Below are 20365 nucleotides of genomic sequence, written 5' to 3' on the forward strand. Positions count from 1 at the left end.
TGTTTCACTTGAAAATGAACAAGCGTTCACCTTTTGTAAGTTTTGGAATTACTAAGCTGAAGTTATTCCCTATGACAATCAGTGACTGGAGGTGTTAGGAGGTATGAGAAAAGGTCTTACTTTGAAGACTTAGAGCTTGAAGTTGAAAAGGAGGCAGCAAAGATAAAGAGAAGCTTTTCTACTTTCTGTTAGGGTTTTTTCCCTATCTGCAGTGTGGAAAAGTTATTCAGTACTGTTGGGATTAAATGCAGAGAAGAACTGACAATAAAAATTTTCTCATCCTCTGTAAAGAAATGATGTTTCAGAAGGTTTGGAGTCAATTTTGAGAGCTAAAACAACCCTTCATATTATGGTGATCTGTCTGTTCCCATCATGTCCCTCATCTTCTCTGAGGGGCCCCAACAGTGATCCTAAGTGTCTAGAATGATCCTTTGTGCAGCCCTGCCACAACTGGGGAACTGATAGCATTCTCTTGTTCCTCTGCGTGAAGCTATCTGTGTGTGCAAAAGGGAGATATTTGCTCTTCCTTCCTGAAGCTTTCTCTGTAGAAGTTTCTCTGCTCTCAGGATACAATGACCATATTAATGAATTCATCAATCACAATAATCTGATTAAATTGATGGGGGAGAGGGAGCCAGCAGATGAAACAAACAGATTATTTTAAGATATATGAGATACCCAATTAGTAACTGACTCAGCACTTAAGTGAAAGTGTTGCTCAAGAGATTTCCTGGTAACCAATGTAATAAATTACCCTTTATGGCTTTTGTCTTTGAGAAAGGCTTGTGCACTGTTATTAGGAACCTGTAAGTAAAGCAGTAACAAAGTGTTGCACGTAAGAAATATCCTTTAAATCTATATATTACTTAAAAAAAAAAAAAAAGAGTATGGATTTATGTATGTGCATTTCACTTATTAATGGACTTAGCTATAGGCAGTATCATGAACAGATTAATATGGATTTTAAGCCTTGTACAGGTACTTCAGCCATGACCTGCTGAATGTGTATTCAGGCATATAGGAAACTGAGACTTGAGTAGGAAGGGAGGTGCTTTGTGTCACTGAGGTTTCAGGGGCAATCCCCTGGAGTACAGAGATAATGGGAGGGAAGCTCTCTGTCAGGGAGCATATGTTTTTGTGCCGATTACACAGTGTATAGATTAGGACTTCTGGGAGGGAGGGAATGGGAAGATGTGCTTGGAACATAGGACCATCTGCCAGTACCTTGGCATAGTCATTTCGTTAATGGGAGGCTTTATTAGCTTGAGTCCTGCAGAGATAGACAAGAAAGGCAGCGAAAGAGACAGAGAACTGTCATCCAGCTGCCATTGAAAATGGGAAAAGATGGCTCTGATAACCTCTAAAATCTGATTTTGTTAGAACTACTTGTGCTCTTCTAGGTAAGAAGGTATTAATTTTCTTGTTGCAGAAAATTTTTTTTCTAAATTTTGTGATGCAGTGTGGGATGTTCTTTGGTAGGGAAACTATTAAAACTGAGGATGAGCTGGAATAGGAAAGAAGGTGCTAGGGAAAAAAGGAAGGAACTGTGATTTTTAGTGGGAAGTTAGTTTTTTCATCAAAATCTGCTTTTTCCCTTTGGTAAACACTTGATGAGGTGACTGATTTTGGATGTTGGATATTTAATGTTTGTGGTGATACAGGATAACACTTGGAAAATACAACCCTGAGAGCATCACAGTCCCAGCTCTGGCCTATGCCAGGAACCTCAGAGAACATGGCCTGTGTTCCATGGGATACAGAAAATTAGGGGAATGCTCTGGTTGGACACAAAATAGTGTTCCAGAGGCAAAAAGGCAATGGTTAGAGCCTGTGAACTCTGTTCCTGGTTCCTGTGTCCTCATGTACCCAGTCCTGCTGCTGACATAGTAAATGTCCAAGCTTGTGTTCTCTTCCTCAGTTTTGCTGTCCTGTAGATCAGAAAAAACTATACTTAGCCTGTTTAAGGGAGAGCTCTGCTATTCTGTTGACAGAAGGCTTAAATGCTATTCTATTTGGACAGTTCTGTTTTTCTTTGGCGGTTGAGTCAGCCTTGAGTCTTGGTGAGGGTGAGATAGCAGAGCCTTTGCCTGGTGAAAATGGTGGTTGGAAGTACAAAGTGGTTTAAGTGTTGGCATTTGGGAAATTATTTTCCTTTGGTTTAAGAATTCGGGTTAGACTGGTAGTTAAGATGAAGGGAAGGAATGAGAAAAGAACTGTTTCCCATGAGAAGCCTTACAATCTGCAGGTGCCTTAGTTTGTGGGAGTGTGGGTGTATTCAGGACAGTGTGAAGGTTATACAGTTCACCAGCAAGATGCTTTATTATCTAAGGCTGGACAAGTTTCTGTTTGCACTGCGAAGATGGAAAAGGCAGTTTCCCCTTATGTTTTTGCTGATTTATGAGGTAACTGAAGTGGAGCATTGTCTCTGACTTCATCTGTTGTAAATCTAGGGAAACAAAAGGAACATGCATTTTCAAAAAAATGAGTAGAAAAATGTAGAAAAATATAGCTTAGGAGTGTCAAAACACCTAAGCAGAGTGATGCTTAACTGAAAGGGGGTTGGTTAGTCATCCACTTTGCAAATTCTCTTTTTGTATTGGGGATGGAAGAAGATTAGTGAGATGAAAATCTATGTTATTACAGAGATAAAAATGGGTTATGGCTGGGTCCCAAAGGAGAAGGAATTTTTTAATATTATTAAAAAGACCCAACCCTTTGCTGTGATTCACGTGTAATGCTTAGACAATTACACGCAAAAAAAAATTATGATAGTAGTGTACAGCATGGTGTTTATATCTGTAACTGTATTTACAAATACTGACATAACAGAAATTTAGATCCTAACCCAGTGCTTGTTCAATTCAGTGGAAATGCTTCTGATGGTTCTGACAAGCATTTGATCAGATTCTCACACTGACACTTGAATGTCTTCTGAAACTCAAACTGAATCTTCTGCTTTAGAATATTTTTTCTAACTGCCTTAAAATGGTGCAGAGTTGATTCAGAGTCTTAAAAACTATTTGCCCTGCACATGGACCTTTCTGTGTTTTTTCTACTGAAACACTGATAGTATCATACAGTGGCAATACTCTCTCACCATGTTGCATAATTTTTGCATAGAGTCATAAAACCATAAAATATGCTGACTTAGAGGGGATCCATCAGGATCAACGAGTCCAGCTCCTGTCTCTGTGCAGGACACCCCAAGAATCCCACCATGTGCCTGAGTCCATTGCCCAAACTGACAGTTCATGTACTTTCTCTCTGAATTGGTGGAAGAATGTTGTTGGCCCCACAAGGGCATGGTAGGTCAAGGTTTTGGCTCAGTCTACAAGTCTAAAAGGCTTTTCACTTAGTGAAGCCATGAAGAAACCTCCAGCTGGCTGGATGCCTCTCTTAAAAACACAAGTGTGGCCTTATTCCGAAATGATGCTCAGGGAAAGTTGTGCATGCCTCAATGTCTTGGGATGAGAGGAGTGGGAGGGGGGCCTTTGCTGAGATTCCAGTGAAGCCAGGAAAGTCAGATGTTTGAATGAAAACACAGAGAATTTAATCAAATTGACTCAGAATTAATGTGAAAAGATAGAATAAGACAGGGGAAGAGAAAGAAGGATGGCAGCAGAGAGCTTTTAGTTTGAGATATGAAAGGAAATTAAGAAGGTGAGCAGAAATTTTCATTTCATTGCAAGCACAAAAGCTGCTTTAGCTGTTTATGTGAACTATGAAATTGTGGAGCTTCATGCAGTGTTTCTCTTCCAGCAGAACAGCACAGAGCTGAGCGCTGCCTGCATTGGGAGTGTTATGTACAGCTTTACTTTAGTGCCTTTCTGGGTCAGTGGCTCTCAAACAATGCCACACAGAGCTGCTTTAGTTGTGTTTCCATGAGTCAGTCTGTAAGTACTGACACTTCTCCCTGTTCATAACCCAGTGTCCTAGAGAATCTGCAGGCGTTTATGACTGCTAATGTCACAGCAATTGTGGTGTTCCTTGAACTCAGGTTGGTTGATCATGTGTACCTTTTTTCAGATGTCATTCTTCCTTACAATTCAACCACAGTCAGACTGTTGACTTTAAAAAATCAAGTAAAATTATGCAGCCAAGTCCTTGTACCTTTAGCATTGAGAGAATTGATAATGCTATCCTCAGATTGTTCTGGCACTGCTCTCTCAGTAGCCATAATCTGTATTATTGTCTCATGATTACTGATTTATGCAAAGATTTTTTTTTTTCCCCAAGCATAATGTACAGTAACTGCAACTGAACAAATGAAGAAACTACATCATTTGTAGTCTTTCAAAATAGGTTTGTGCAGCAGATTGTTTTATTTCTGCAAGTCAGAAAACATAAAGGAAGAGGAATGATAGAGTAAAATAGTGTATTTAAATATACTTCCCAAACAAGCATATATGGTAGTGGAGACTTCTCTGGGTGGATCAGGTATCTGTTTCCATATGTGGGAAGGTTTGGTGGTGGTTTGAGCCGATCTCTCGATTTATACAGTGACAATTGGGAGCCCCAAGGGAGGAGGGAACAGTCTGTTCAACATTTGGGTATTCCTCATCAACTGACTGCACCTGCAATCTTAATCATCAGCAGTCAGGTATTTGGGTATTTTGGAAAGTAGTAGCAGTGAGGAGCAGAGTTTGAGAATACTCTGTGGAAAGAGAAAGAAGGCTATAATTCTTGAAGTGTGAGGAAAATCCTGAAGATATGTCTGTTTCTGAGCATTGGCTAAGCTGAATTTGGGCTGAACAGTAAGGAAGCATGTAAAAAGTAATTGGGTAGGAAGTTTTAATTTCTTCTTTCCCTTCACTCCCCTAAAAGCATGATTTTTTTTTTAACCTGTTTTCTCTGTTCCATGTATGGAAATAAAACAGGTGTGGATACAGGCAATCTGCAACAAGTCTTGTCCAATTTGGCTTCAAGATACTATACTTATCCTTCCAGATTCGGATTTCATTCAGCTCTGTGTGTTTGTATACAGGAAAACTATCTGTAATTTTTTACTTGGTTTATTGGATTGAGTATTTCTTTTTATTATACGTTCTTTTCTGTACAGCCAGCTGTGGTATTGCCGCTTTCTGGGCATCTTGGAGGTTACTAATATGAACTTCAAAATGCATATGAAGAAAGTTGCTTAAACAGCAGATTTACATTGAATTATGGGCAAAACTCCATTTTCTTTATTGCAGCGTGTCTTTATCATCATACCAAATGTGTTTTATATGTTATATTTGTATATAGATTTTTGGCTTTATTGGTTTCCTCCTTTATAAAAATTAATTCTAGTTTGAATTCATTTCTTAGTGGGGGTGAGTCATAATTTGGAATTGCAGATTCATATCATTATAGGCCCGTGCGTGAGGTTAAGCAAGGAGCTGTTTGTACTTCTTCCAACAGCATCTGAGATATTGGAGGAATCTGCTCTGCAATGTGGAGTGCACATAATTTATGTTAAAAGACAGAGATAAAAGTAAGCATAAGCAGCCTGAAGAGGCAACACTGTCCAGATCAAATATTGACAGTGATAAAGGAAAAACTTAAAGTTGACAGGCTTCTGGCTTAGTTTTCTTTATTTAATAGAAGAATAAAATGAGAGAAGCAAGTTATTCTCTTCCTCTTCAAATTCTCCATGGTAGCTGTCAGCTTCACTGGGGGTTACCATTTAGGTGCAAAACCTTTACATGGCTTTTGGTTGACATTAAGTTCATTCCTGTGGGATTTGGGCACCTGGGTGTTTTCAGGCTGTCTAGAAACATAACAGATGATTGTCTTTCATAAATCTGGTTATTTGTTTGCTACTTTTTTAAATGCTCTTTTTCTTAAGATAGCAATGCCTTTGTGACAGGTGCAGAGGGATAAGGCATTGGTTCGACTGTGTGAGCCATGGTTTACTAGGTCCAGGGAAAGACAAGTACCAAACTAGGTGTCTTTAGTCCTTTTGGGTGCTCTTAATTTGGAATGCTTTTAGGAGGATTAGCCTAAACAAGCCATTAGCAGAATTCTTTAAATTATCTGAATGGGGTGAAAGGTTTAAATACAGTGCTGTACTACTTTAACCCAGTAATTCAGGGAATACTCAATGCTATCAACTTAATTACAGCATTGCTGCCAGGAGGCAGTGGCTCTGTGGCAGGATTTAGCTGACAGTCATTCAAGATTTATCTATTTAATACATAAATCATAGTTGTTCCTTCTTCAAGACTCTTCTTTGCTCGTTAAGGAACAGTCACAAACAAAGGGTGGGAGTGGGGAGGAAGAGGGAATAGTAACAATGGAGTTTAATCAGCTGAGAAAGCTGCTTCCTTCCTACCATCTGATGAGAGCAAAAACAAATGAGAACTAGGAGAGATGTTTTCGTAATATTGTAGTCATTCCCCCTTTACAAATTTCTTCTCACAAAGGTAGCATGATTTTAGCTGCTAACTTGCAGCATTGGGAAGAAGGCTACTGATAGCTTTTTCCCCATTGACCTTAATTGCAGTTGGTTTGCTTATTTGCTTGTCCAGTGGCATACAGCTAAGCTGATAGCAGGAGAGAAAAGAGCAGAGGCAAAGACAGCATTACTCTTTTAACACTTCACTGCTTGCATTGGCCTTTCTGAAAATCAGACTGCTGAAGCAGTCGGTGTCATGGGCATTTCAGAGCAGCATGGTTGCAAGCAAGCACAGTCATGCTGATGGCAGACAGGGCCTGGGCCTCCTGCCCTTTGTGCCATGAATAGGCTCACAGGGAGGAATCCTTTCTTTCGTGTACAGGCAAGGCAATGCCCCATAAGGACATACATGCAATATCTGAAGTAGGGCATTGGATGAATGATGAACTGTACTAAGCCATTTGCTTAACATTATCAAAGTGATCGTAAAACCTTGGAATATTCTGAGTTGGAAGGGACCCACAAGTATAATCAAAGTCCAACTCCTGGCCCTGCACAGGAGAGCCCCAAGAATCACATCACAGGGCCTGAGAATGTTAGCCAGACACTTCTTGAACTCTGGCAGGCAGGGTGCTGTGACCTCGATGCTTCTCCTTCATCAGATGGTTCTGCCTTTTCTTTCTTGTTGTGAAAAATTTGTTGGTGAAATACATTGAAGACGACCATCATACAAGAGGGAGAGGAGGAATTTAAGGGATCAGATCTAGAATTTTGAAAATTAGACTACTTTCTCTTGTGAAAAATACAAGTTCACTTGAGAGCTTCAGTGTGTCTCAGAAAACATTTCCCTTCCTAAACCAATTCTACTGGATCTATGTGAATGAATAATAAAGGAACTATCATGGAATGACAGAATGGAAGGGGCCTCAAAGATCATCTCATTCCAACCTCTCTGCCATGGACAGGGACACCTTCCATTAGACCAGGGTGCTCAGGGCCCCATCCAACCTGGTGTTGAACACTTCCAAGGATGGGACATCCCCGACTTCTCTGAGCAACCTGTTCCAGTGCCTCACCACTCTCACAGTAAAGAATTTCCTCCTACTATCTAATCTAAACCTACTCTGTTTGAAGCGATTCCCCCATGTCTTGTCACTACATGCCCTTTAAGTAGTCTCTCTCCATGTTTCTTATGGACTTCCTTCAGGTACTGGAAGACCACAATTAGGTCACCCCAAAGTCTTCTCTTTTTCAGGCTGAACAGTCCCAGTTCTCTTAGTTTTTACTCACAGCAAAGTGTCCCTTCCCTCTAATCATCTTGGTGGTCCCCCACCTTTTGGACTTGCTCCAACAGGTTGATGTCCTTCCTGTACTGGGCATTCCAGAGCTAGATGCAGTATTTCAGGCATAGTCTCAAATAAATATGTTAAGGTAAATGTATTCATGTGTTTTGTTGTCTGATGTCCTTAATTAACTATTTCAAGTATATCCATGCTGCCTAGTTTCCATTTCTTTCACTTGTTTGGAGATTCTGGCAGTGAATGCAGTTTTCTGCATGGTCCTTTTTCTTGAGCATTTGCAGTTTATGACAGTAATATTTTCTGATAATTGTTGCTTGGTTTCACTCATTCCCAGATAGCTTTGTCTTTCCTCTTCTCCTTCTCTATATATTTTCCTTTTCTCCAGTTTGCTGCAGTCCATCCATACTTACTTCCTGTAACCACTAGAAAACCAACCCTATCTTTGCTCATCTTTTTGCAGCTTTGAACTGTAAAACTGCACAATTCTTATAAAGTGTTTATTGAAGAAATACAGACCTTAGGTGGCTGTGGTTTTTATTCTGAATTCTATTTTTTTGCAAAAATTAACTAAAATTTCTACCATTTGGTAAGTAGGGCTTTCTATTCTGTGTCCTACTCTCTATTTCTGTATTTCTTTCTCTTCTCATATTCCTGTAAATATTTGCATATTTTGACTATATCAAGCAATATTCTCTTTTCCCCATGTATGCTTTATCATTATATATTTTCACTGTGCTTTGGGCTTTTAAAATGATTAATATTTTTAAGCTAAGGACAGTCATGTTTCTTTGGTGTAATTACTGCAGAGACATACAGGGTAGAACTCTTGTCTGGCTAGTGTGACTTAGATTGTTTGCCCAGACTGAGGATAAGATCTTCTTGGGAAAATAGTTCTGCCTGGTTGGGCTCCTGTGTGAATACTATTCTTCTGACTAAGAGGACCCTGTTATATTTGATTAGTGTAAATATTAAGGTCTTTATGCTTAAAAAAACTAAGCACCCTTCTCATTTTTCTGAAAGCTGTTTTATCTCGTAATGGTGAAGGGGGACCACACACGTGCTCTCATATGTGTCATGGGATTTCCAGACAGCATCTGTTATACTGAGATTTGGCTTTTATTCTGGAGTAAAAAACTGAAGTGAAACTTCCAGTGTGACTGGTGTTTGAAGAAATAAAACTGTCTGGGATACAAATGTCACTGCTTATTGAGTCTCTGTACGGTGCACACCCTGACTAACAGGAGCTCCTGCAGGAGCCTGCCTGGCTGGCACACAAGCTCCTGAGCTTTCCCACTCCGCTGTTATGGCTGGTAAATTTGCAAGTAAATACAAACATGGGAAAAGATATGATGCTTCTAGAGTTAATGACATCCTTCCAAAATCACTTAATTATGTGCTAGGTAGAGTTTTGTTCCCATTAGTAAATGCTTTGATGCCTAGAGATGAAATGTGGGGCTGCCTCTTCTGTTCAGCATTTGGGAGCTGGTATTAAGCAGCTGTTGATAATGGTGGTAATGTACACATTGTGCTGAGGGCTTTGCAAACAGACAGATCTGTTTGCTTCTCAGGGATGACACAGGCACAAGAGTATGTATGGAGGAGGGAAATCATTAGGTAAGTTTTTTGCCACCTCACTTGGCTTTTTGTGGAAATGACAACATTGTCATCCCTTTCATGTTGCTTTTAACTGCTCCTTTAATTTGAGGTTCTGTAAAATAAATCTTGTCGTGAAATCAGATTTGGCCAATTCCAGTCTCATTCTACTGATAGATTTTTCTGTCTGGTTGATAACACTGCTCTGTCCTTTGTGTTTAATCACTTATCAATTATTGCATTCAGTTTAAATTCTCTGTTACACCATTCAGCTAGCATTAAACTCTGCCCCCTTCTTACCAGGCTCTGTTGCATTTCTATTTGTATCTGTTTTGACATGCCTTAGTGGAAAACTGGCACAAAGAGCAGTTTCTTCACCTCCTTCCTGTAAGTTTTCTGAGTTTCTGTAAGGAGGAATAAGTTGCATTTTTAAAAGCTGAAGACAAAATTATTTGAAACTTGTATTCCTCTCTGTCTCCCCTGCATTTGCTATCTGCTAATCCTTTTGGGTTTTTTCAGGTTTTCTGTATTCTGGAAAGTAAAATCAACTAGATCAGAGTGATACTGTATCTTGTTCCAAATCAGCACTTTGGTAATAGTTTACACCAGAGAGTGCAAGATATTTTGCAGTGAAACAGAGAGCTAATCCCTATGGGAAACTTCTGTTAAATGCTAGTAGCTGGACGTTGGTGTATCTGCTTGTGTGGGTCTTACCAACTACCATAAATTCTGCTAATAATTAACTTCCTAATTTGACTGTTTTTCTCAATGACTCTCACGGGATTGTACTGTGAAAAAACCATTTCTTTAGTTGTCTATTCTTTTTACAGTGAAATCAAACATTCACATCTTCTGTAGTTTAGCTGTTTTGTGGTTTCATCTGGCTGTTCTGATGTTTACCCTGGTGTTTTGGGATCTGTGGAGGCCAGGATTGCAGGGCTTCTTATTCTGCCTTCTCAAACTATTTAGTGAAGGAAGATAAGAATTATGGATCAAAATAAAATAGAAAAATTGTGTCCTGCAGAAGGATAGGTGGTTTTTTTGCTAAACTAATCCTTATCTAACCAGGAAAAAGGACAAGCTTTTGCTTCTGTAATTATGTGAGGAAGGCAGAGAGCTGGGTGTGCTTCATTATATTTACAGGCAGAGCAAGTGTGGTTCTTGTTTAGTAGTTGGCTGTAGAGATATTAAAGATTATTGGAAACTCAAAGGTCAGAATTTTTGCTCAATCAGGGTCTGTGTGAACTGGAAGGCTACAGAGGTACCTGATGTGAAAGATCTGACTTCAGAGCCTGTCCAACAGGTATAGTAAAATTATAGCAGTCTCGCCTGTGCCCTCCCTCAGGGTGTTGGTGGCTCTTGAGACGCCCTCCCTGGCCATCTGCTCTGTGTCCCGTCTCAGTGTGTGTGTACACACACACATTTCCTGAGCTTCGCTTGGCTTCACTAAGTACTTCCCTCCCTGTGATCGCCAGCCAGGCAGAGGCGTGGAGGAGGGTGTGACTCCCTCCTTGGGGTGGCTTGTTTTTATTTCACAGTACACCTAATTTTGAAGGTTTTGGGAATAGACTACACAGACTTTGTCACACCATTGAAGTTTTACTGAATTGATTTAGCTGTGGCTAAGACAGAAGAGGGTAACATCTTATAGTTTGCTTTGTTGGTTGTTTCAAAAACAACAGTATTAATGAACAGGTGTGAGAAATCCCATTCAGATTGTCTGGCATTTCCAGTTCTCTCAGCTCATACTGAATTTGCTTGTTCTGTGAACTTTCTTTTTCCTTTGTGGTTCTAAATCCAGATTCCTGGTTTGTTGACTGAGGGGATTTTTCCCCCCTGCATTTTTTCTTTCTCATCTTGCCCCACTCTTTCTCACTGCACAGTTGAGCTTGCTGCAGTGCAGCCCTGTGTCATTGTCTAGTCATTGCCAACATGGCTGTTGTCATGGCCTCAGCCTGTCCTCATGCCCTGTTTTGTGTAATGTAATCATTACCTTGGTTGTGGAGAGCGAAGGTGCTCCTGCTAAGTAAATGTTTACCAACACTGCTGAAGGCTGATGTTAGGGAAGAGAGAGAGGGAAAGATTGTTTTTAATTTTGTTGTGTCTCTTTGTTTATTTTAAAACAGAACTTTGTTCCTGAGTGAAGCAACTGATGAGTATTTTCCTTCACCAGATGGTGATCAAAGGTAGGTGCACAATCTTTTGCATTTTTATGGACTGACATATCCAGATTTGGTGAGGAGAAGGCCTCAGGTCCTTCTGAGCAGTCTCATGTCAGAAGAGAGACATGGATTAGGAGGAGGCTAGACTATTTTGCTGCAGTGTGGAGTTGCACTCCTCTTTCATCCCTCTATAAAGAGTTGCAGAGGAAAAAATTTCTTGTCTCTGGTCTTCAGTTGCATAGTTGTCAGCATAAAGTGGCAGATGAGTTAATTTAGATCAGGAAGGAATTTCTGATGCAGTTCTGGGATTGCGATACTGTGATAGGACTGGGTGGTTACTTACTGCTATATATTACTTTATTTAGATGGAGTTACGACTTCCATACCTTCTGGGCAAAATTTGGGGCAATGTCATTCTTTATCCATTAACTCTGCCTTTGAAAAGAAATGGGAAGGATGTGGGCTAAAAAGCTTTTAAAGTTTCAGATGTTGCGTTTCACAGAATCTCTGACCCATGCATAACAGCTGTAAGATCCCTTCGGGAATAACTATTTACGTTGCTCCCAGCGTACTGGAACTGCATTCATGACTTAAACCCACAGGAAATATCATAAATGTAATTAAAAATTAAAAATAGAAATACTGGATTGGTCAAAATTCTGTGCTGAAGGAAAGGAGTCCTGCTTTTTTTCCCCCCTCACTTCTGTCTGGATGAATAGTGAGGGAAGGTTATTCTTGTGGAGTTAATTTAGTATATATGTTTGAATACTGCACTCTAATGTAGCAAAAAATAGCACTGTTCTGCCAAGTTGTCTGATAGAAAACTTGCAGAGATTCAACCTCCGGTAATATTTATAATTTTCAGGTGCTAATATACTTACAAAAGTGTTAATCCTGTTTTAGGAGTGGAAGTTACTACAATCAGTGCATTAGAAAGACGGATGACGTGGTCCAGTGAAAGATTCTTAGATTTTTTTCTTCGAAAGAACAGAGATGATTTAGTTCTGTATGCGTGCTGAACCATTCTGACTGAAATACTTTTTGATGCCTTAAAGAGTGCTGTATGCATTTCTCAGATTGCTTTATATAAGTAGACCACTATGGATTTAACTGCAGAAAATCAGGGGGCAGAGAAGGGAGGATGGAACAGCTCATGACTTAGGCAAGTAGCCTGGGTTTATAGAAAGGAAATGGCAGAGCTGGTGCTTAGTGCTGAGTTCCAGTGTAGAGTAGCTGAGGTGCTGAGGAAAGGTGGATATGATGAAACAAGGACTTTGGGCTCTTTGAGCCCTACACATGCGGCAGTTCTAAATTCCTCTGTATGTCAACCAGAAGCTGAACTTTACCTGAATTTTCCTGTTAAGGCTCTGATACTGTTATGAAAATGAAAGATTCTTCGCGGGCTGATTTCCACGCAGGTCCCACTTTCTTTTGACTTCCGCTCAGGCTGCAGCTTTATGCTTTTTCACAACCCTAACCCTGAGTTTTCTAGAGATATGTAGACAGGAGTCCTTAGGCCTTGGTTAGATAAAAGGATTTTGGAAGGGAGGTATGACCTATATACTTGGTGTGGCCCCATTATCATAGCTCATTCCAGTGTGATTTGAATACTAAATCTTGTCTCCTGTAAACTTTTTATCAGTTTTGCAGGTGACATTTGCAGAGAGACTGGTAAAGGAGCAAAAATAACTTGAAATGTGTGATACATGTTTTTATACTTGCAGTACATTCTTGTGAACAGTAAACTGGTAGAAGAAGCTGCAGCTAAGTTTGCAAACTCAAGATTTTGAAAAGAATAAATTACACAAAAATTTGACATGGAGTAGAATGAGTATAGTGACCACATTAGCATTCTACTCAGCTTGAATAGTGATGTACTTCCAGAGCCATTTAATGTAATTTTCACTTGTGAAATTGATAGATATTTATAATAAGTGAAAGAATCAAAATATTAATGAAATGCTTCATGTGTCCTACTAGTGTCAATGTATATGTGACATCATGGCTAAAAGAGCAAAGGGAGAGCAATGTTTGACTTAAGGTAGAGCCACAGTAAATTGCTGCTGCACCACTGATTTCATTGACACAAAGGGTAGAAAATGGGAAAGACAGCAGAAATGTAGAAATTATAGGAGATGGAAAGGGGACCACGCAGTTAGAATATATAGCCAGGTAGTCCATGCAGAATCCATTTCACTCTACATAAAAGCACAGTTATTGGAAAATTTAAGTTATTATTATTAATTTTAAAATGGAATTTAGGCTTTTCTTGTAGTAGTACATGGTTAGTTCATCCTTAGCAATACTTACTGCTTAAGACTAATGTCTTAATGCTTCCCGCCTATGCCAGCTATATTCCACAGTTAAATTACAGAAGATGACTGCCAAAATGCCTGTAGCATACTTTTCAAAAGACATGTATTTTCCCAAAAGTCTTTATTTTCCTGTGAGATATCTCAACTCTGTTCAGTTGTAACAGAAATAGAGGGGCAAATAGCTTATTTTCTATTATATTTTAACTTTTTCTGGTTCCTAACTGTGTCTGTTTTGTTAATTGGTTCTAGTAAGGATTTGTCTGCCAGGTCAGTCACCTTTGCAGTCACCACTTCTTCATCTCCATGTCTGGAGCAGGTTGCAGTAAACCAGTTCCTCTGAAACTTTGTGGAATTGACCTAATATTATCAAAGAGGTGCTGTCATCAAAACATCTCCAGAGGTGTGCTAGTTTATTTGAATGGTGTGTCTTCATGACGCTGTGCCACATGTATTCAATAGGGATGAATTCTAGTGCTTGGACAGGATTTAGTTTCAAACATTTTAATTACCTTATTGGTCTGAAGTTTGAGAACTGGCACATTCATAGTGGATTTTTGCCAGTTACAATTTACATCATTTTTAAGGATTGGCTGTTGCTGAAGATGAGTCTCTCAAGTGTTAAAGATTAATACAAAAATTAATTAACTATCTGAAATTATAAGCACTGTGAAGTGTAAAGACCATGTAAGACTAGCAACCTGCATAGCCCTACCACTAACCTCATTATCCTTTCCTCCATATAAGCTTACTTCATCCCCAAGTGGACCTTGGAGATCTGTGAGATAAGAAATGTGAGCACAGCTGAACAGAAACAAAAAATTAATTACAAAGCAGAAAGGCATGACTTAGGGTGCTTTGTGGGGGCATGTTGCTCCCTTTGGGATGTATCATCTGTTTGTCAATTGAGTGGCATAACTCTGACCCTTTTTACCTTATTCTTCATGCATTTTAAATGCATATCATGGTTGCATTCAATATATTAAGAGCTTTTCCCCTCCCTTAACATGGAAGATGAAAAGTAACACATTATTGTTAGGTTTTCTTCTATAAATGCAGATGCATATTCTTCCTTTCTTTCACCTTCTTTCACAAAATGATTCATGTGCTTATTATATTACAAAACTTTGTTAGTCTCTCAGATTTTATTTACTGTATCTGGTATTAAAGTTGTTGGTCCAAGGCCCTCACCAAACTGCCAAGGTCTGTCTGAAGGCCATGCTTAAAGGCTTCAGAAATCAACTTAGGTTTTGATTATGGACAGCTTGGAGGGCTTCCCAGAAAAGACCTGGGCAGTTGACAGTTAAGAGATGAATATTGCTTCCATTGAATTTTAAATTTGTTCCTGCAACCGCTATGCACTAGCCTCTTGTGAGGGTACAGCATGAGCTAGGAGCTGAGGCAAGTCAGAAGGCAAGGGTGACCCCAGTGCAGCAGTGCCACCACTGATGGGGCACAGTTCCACAGGGTCTGAGCATGGCAGGCAGAGCTGGCTCCTAGTGACAGGATTTGTTGTCATTTCCAGGTGAGATGGAGCAATGAGGTTCCATCCAGGAGTTGAAGTCATGGCTGGAGACAAAGCAGCAGCATGGGTCCAAAGGCCACCCAGGAGCCAGGGCCAAAGACAGAACTGGGTTCCAGTTACGCCATGTATATGAGGGATCTTTCCAGAAGAGCTTCCTACAGCCTAAGTCAATGCAGGAGGAGAAGTCAGAGGCAGGGCTGCAGAGAGGTATATCTGCAGCAAAGTTCAGGCAGAGAGCAGGGGGCCAGGCCCAGCCTTAAAGCAGGGTGCAAAGCGAGTGCATGGAGGTCCACTTGAGAGTAGTCCATGTCATCAAAGGCTGATGGTGCCCTCAGGTACTGACACCTTTGGTTCCTTAATGGGATGAAAGGTTGCTTGTTCCCTGTACTGTCATCTCACACAAATTTTAATTATAAACTGATACCAATAACAAAGCTTCTTTGTTTCACTGTAGAAAAAGAAAAGAGCTTTCACTCACATGTTTATTCTAGCTTCAGAAATTGTAGCCTCGCTGGATAGGCACTCATTCCAAATGGAGGGGATAGTGGTTCACTTGTCTCCTGCTGTTAGAGGTGTGTTTTTAGGATACAAACCTTTTGCTGTTTGTTTGTTTTGCTTTGTTTTTTTTCCCCTCTTAATTTCGACATCAACTACAACCAGAATGGCAAGGACCTTTTCAAGAACGACTCGTTTCCTATTTCAGTGCCAGGATAAAAAAAAGGATAATATGACATAGCTGTATTTGACTGAATTTCAGGTAGGGTAGATTTCACCAGTGGCGACATGAACATTCATGCCAGCTAGAAATTTACCAAAATACGTGCAAATAAAATGAGTTGATTGAAGCTGAAGAGATTGTGCCTGCTCAAGTCTGCAAAGTCCATCTCCTTTCTCAGTCCAATCCCAGCCTCCGTTCTGGCAGTGTTCTCATGGCTTGTTAAGGCAATAGGCTCTTGTTGGGTTTAATCATAGTCTTCCTTATGCTTTGGGGTGGATCTCTGTTATCCTTAGTTAAAGAGGAAATTCAGGAGAGGAGACTGTTCTTCTGTTAACAAGCAGATATTGGCTGGGTTAAGTGCATCCTTGAATCTTCTATCCCTTCCACAGTTGCTAAGGTGTATGAGAAGTTTTACCTTCTCTCTTGGTGATCCCTAGAAAATCTGAGTTGTGCCAAGTATCTTTTTTAAAAGAGCTAAGGTAATATATAGTCTTTCTCAATATTTGGGTGAGGAAGAATGGAGAAACTCAAAGTAAGTAAACCTTTTGTTCAGCTAGTAAGTGCAGTACTTAAGTACCTCAATAGTAATCTATCTTTGCTGGTATTTTTTCATGGAAATTTACACACAAATATGTTTGGTCTTCACTGTCTTCAGTGAGAATTTCAAGATTTATGGGACTGGCTACATTATACCCTGTGTGTTGTCTCCAGCTGTAAATATGGTAAATTGAATTAGTGAGATGGTGGACAGAGCCCTGGGGGACAAGATCTTTGAACAGGGTAGACTGGGAATGGGGTGTGTGTGTGTGACTGAAGAACTTGTGTGAGTAATTCTTACTTGGCACTTCACCGTAAACCATTCTAATATTTTCTGAACTAATAGATTTAGAAAAGATTACCAGCAAGTGTCCAGTAAGCCTGAATCTCTATAAAACACTGGAGACTGGAGAAAGATGTATTAAGTGTATGGTGAAAACCCATCATGAAAATCTCAGTTATTTTAAAAACTGGTTCTTTGTTGTGTAGAGTCAGAATTTTCTGTCATCTTTCTGATTAGTGGAGTATCAAGAGGTTTACAGCATCTGCTGTTTGCATACTGCAGCTTGAATGGAAGGGGTTTGTTTACTGGCATAGATGGGAGCTAAAAAATTGAATGGTTTTAGGTTATGGTACTATGAAAATTTTTGTCAGCATTATCCATCTGCAGTTCACAAAGAGGCTTGCAGATTCGTAGTGCTGCATTGTAGCATGACATGTATGTGAGATGATTTTTTTTTTTTTAATAAGGCAAAACAGAGAATTGTCTCCTCTCTTAGATGTGGAAAGAGCATTTTTCAAAGGTGCTCAACTTCCATTTATCTTTCATTGATTGATTAGAACAGCAGCTCTAGTTTTATGTGTGTAATCCTTATCCCTCAGCATCTCGTCTTTTATTCACCGCTTAGCAATAAATATCTTTGTGCCTGTGTGCTTTCCTTTCTGAAAGACTTAGTGCTTTTTTTCAGTTTCCATATTAAAGAAATGAATGAAGAATTTGTGCTTTTTTTGTTATATAAGGTAATGTTTTTGTAATATATCTTCTAGGATTAAAAAAACCACTGAGCAAATCTTTGTGCCACTGTAGGACAGAAAGAATAGGCACCTATTGTGTGTCTATTCGGAATGAATTTTATTGTTAATTCAAAAGGAAAGTAATTTACTCTTAATAAACATTTTAAATTTTAAAACATTTTCTACCTTAGCTTCCAGGTGTTTTTTTTTTTTGGTCCTACCAAAACAATGAGACAGTAGGAAATATCTTTGAGGCAGACCTTAAAGCTGGGCATTCTGCAAAAGCAGGTTAAATCATAGTAGGTAAACCCAAGAGCCTGGTACTTGACCCTTGTTTCTGATTTTAGTTTTTAGTTTGTTATTGTCAGGATAAAATTTTAAGGAGGTGTTTTTTTCACTTTATAACAGAGATGGCACTTGATGAATCAGTGAGATTCAGACCTCTTCCAGAGTGCTCTCTACTACCCTGTAACATTCCATTGCATTAAGGTTGCCCTGTCTTACTACAGAGATGTTTGCTGTGCATTGTCAGCTCCTGTTATAGGAACTCCTCTAGAGATGTGTGCTAGTATGTCATCCTGTCTGAAAATCCTCTACTCCCAAACCCTGACTGGGAAAGGATACAACTTTGAGCATACCTGGGGCATTACATCTTTGAAGAGCAGAGTATTCTGCTGTGGTAGGAAGTGCCTCCTTTCCTGCCTCTCTGCTTCTTAGAGCACTGTTTCCTGTTACCTTTTGAAGTAGAGAACCCCTCTTGTGCCAGAGTTTTGCTCCTGCCCCACCCCCCAACCTTGCTACCAAAAGCGCTTACACAGGGACAGAGCATAATCTGAGATTTATGTATTTGTTCTTTTAACATGTTAATTTTTTATTAGTGGTGCACAAGAAGGTGATTTTTCTTTGTCCCTCTGTAGATTTATTCCAGTCTCCAGATTCCAATAATAGTGTCTGAATATACATAGTTGATTTGCTCCCTGCACCGCCCCAAATGAGATCAGTTCCTTGAGTGAAACTGCAAACCACATTAGAGCAAGAGAAGCAATTTACTGCTGCTGAATACATTTTCTGAGTGTAGTTTCTCTCATCTTGTCAGCTTGTCAGTCTAGAGGCATCCATAAACCCATGACAGCTTCAGAAGATGAACTCTGGCAGCAGGCTGTCAGGGTGCCAGGCACTGCTGTCTGTGGGCTCCCTTTTTTCGCTCTCCCTCTTTGCCTGCCTGCTTGCTCTCCCTCTGCCTGCCAGCCTCTCGCTTCTCTGCCTCCCTCTCCCTCCTCTTCCCCCACTCGTTCCCCACCTCTCTCTACCTTATTGATGTGGGTTTAGGTGCTGCTGTTCTTGGTGGTGGTACCTTTCCGGTTTCCTCCTTGATTTTCTTGCCACTAGAAATAAAGGAGAGCTGGCTGCCCATGCTGCAGCACCTGCCTTTGCAGCCTGAGTAGTGACAGGGAGGAAAGTGGGGCGCTCTGCCTGCCTGCGCCAGCAGTGAGCTTGTTCAGTCACTTCGCTATAAATGCCTTTGAACTGCTGCCAGATCCCATTGTCTGCCGTGCAAATGGAGCTCAGCACCCCACTGTGATTAGATGCACAGTGTGTAACAGGAGGAAGGAATGGAGCTGCTCCCACCCTGAGGAGCATCTCGAATCTGCCATGTGCCATAAGAAGCTGAGCAATGGACCATGCTTTCCTTTGCACTGGACCGTGCCTTCCTTTGCACACCATCTTCCTTACTTTCCTCTCCTTATTCCTGAGATTTCAGGAAGTGACAGGGAAGCTTTTCAGAGAAGAGCTGCAAGGCAAGATAGTTTCTGGGGGGAAGGGAGCTGTGCTTTTGGACTGTTTACGTGGGACTGTGCTTTGCCCACCACCTACCTGTAGCTGCAGTACGGTGTAGCAGCTAGTCTTCAATGGTGCTTATGCTCAGCTCACTAATGTGCTCTTTTTAATAGCATGAATTTATTTACATTTTTTTCCATTTGCCTGTGCTTAAAATTACAGCATCCTTAGGTTCACAACATATGAGAGATTTTGGCAACACTGAGCAAAGGGAAGGCAGCCACTGGTACTAATGGTTTAGCCATCTACCAACTGTGCAGCCCAGCTGCCCTTCCCCAGAAAGGCCAGCTCACTGTATGATTTTTGTGAAGACCAGCTCTCAGGCTTTCTTGCTTTCCATTTGGCTCTGTGTCTTTCCTTGGATTGCTGACTGTCTGACCCCTTTGGATAGAGTAACTGCATGTAAGGATTTCACTTTTAAAGGTAGGAATTTGAATCTTTGTGCCTATCTTCACTATTCCTTGTCTAAGTGCTACCTAGGTTGTTACAAGAAAACACTGTTTTCTTTCATGCCTTGCTGTTTGACTGCTTGTTAACCAGTCATTATCTGCAAGGACAATGCTTTGAGAGGAGGATGGAGGAGCTGCTATTCAGTGACTGTATTAGGCAGTACACTAAGTGGAGTTGGCAGGGCTTGTATCTCATACTGATATGTCTGCTATTAAGCTCTTTGTTAGTTCCTTCTTCTCTGCCTCCCCCTGCCCCCCTTTTCTCTCTCCACAGAATGTCTCTGCATCTAACCTTGCTGCTGGGTTAAATTCAGGTTCTGAAATGTGCTGGAGGAGGATGAAATCTGGCCTGTGATGAATTGGTGGCTCATTAATGCACTTGAGTAGCACAGGGAAGGTGGTTGTAGCTGTGCATGCCTTTGCCTCAGCTCCTGCTCATGATGCACTATAAATAGATACTTCCTTGAACCTTCATTGTCACTTTATGTCTTGGCTACCAGGCTGGTAGATGAAGAGATATCAGCAGTATTGGTAATTGA

The 20365-nt window shown here is 40.4% G+C and overlaps 1 protein-coding gene across 5 annotated transcripts in view; it reads left to right on the top strand.

The window, feature by feature from the left end:
- NDST2 (N-deacetylase and N-sulfotransferase 2) overlaps positions 1 to 20365 on the top strand; it is a 126023-nt gene that overhangs the window by 64307 nt on the left and 41351 nt on the right. For all 5 annotated transcript variants that reach the window (XM_041476165.1, XM_041476185.1, XM_041476175.1 and 2 more), the window contains one exon: positions 11397 to 11456. The gene's annotated coding sequence lies outside the window, so the exon portion shown is untranslated. The remainder of the gene's footprint in view (positions 1 to 11396; positions 11457 to 20365) is intronic.

The sequence above is a fragment of the Pyrgilauda ruficollis genome, unplaced genomic scaffold (genome assembly GCF_017590135.1).
Source record: "Pyrgilauda ruficollis isolate IOZ18807 unplaced genomic scaffold, ASM1759013v1 scaffold11, whole genome shotgun sequence".
Classification (NCBI taxonomy): domain Eukaryota; kingdom Metazoa; phylum Chordata; class Aves; order Passeriformes; family Passeridae; genus Pyrgilauda; species Pyrgilauda ruficollis.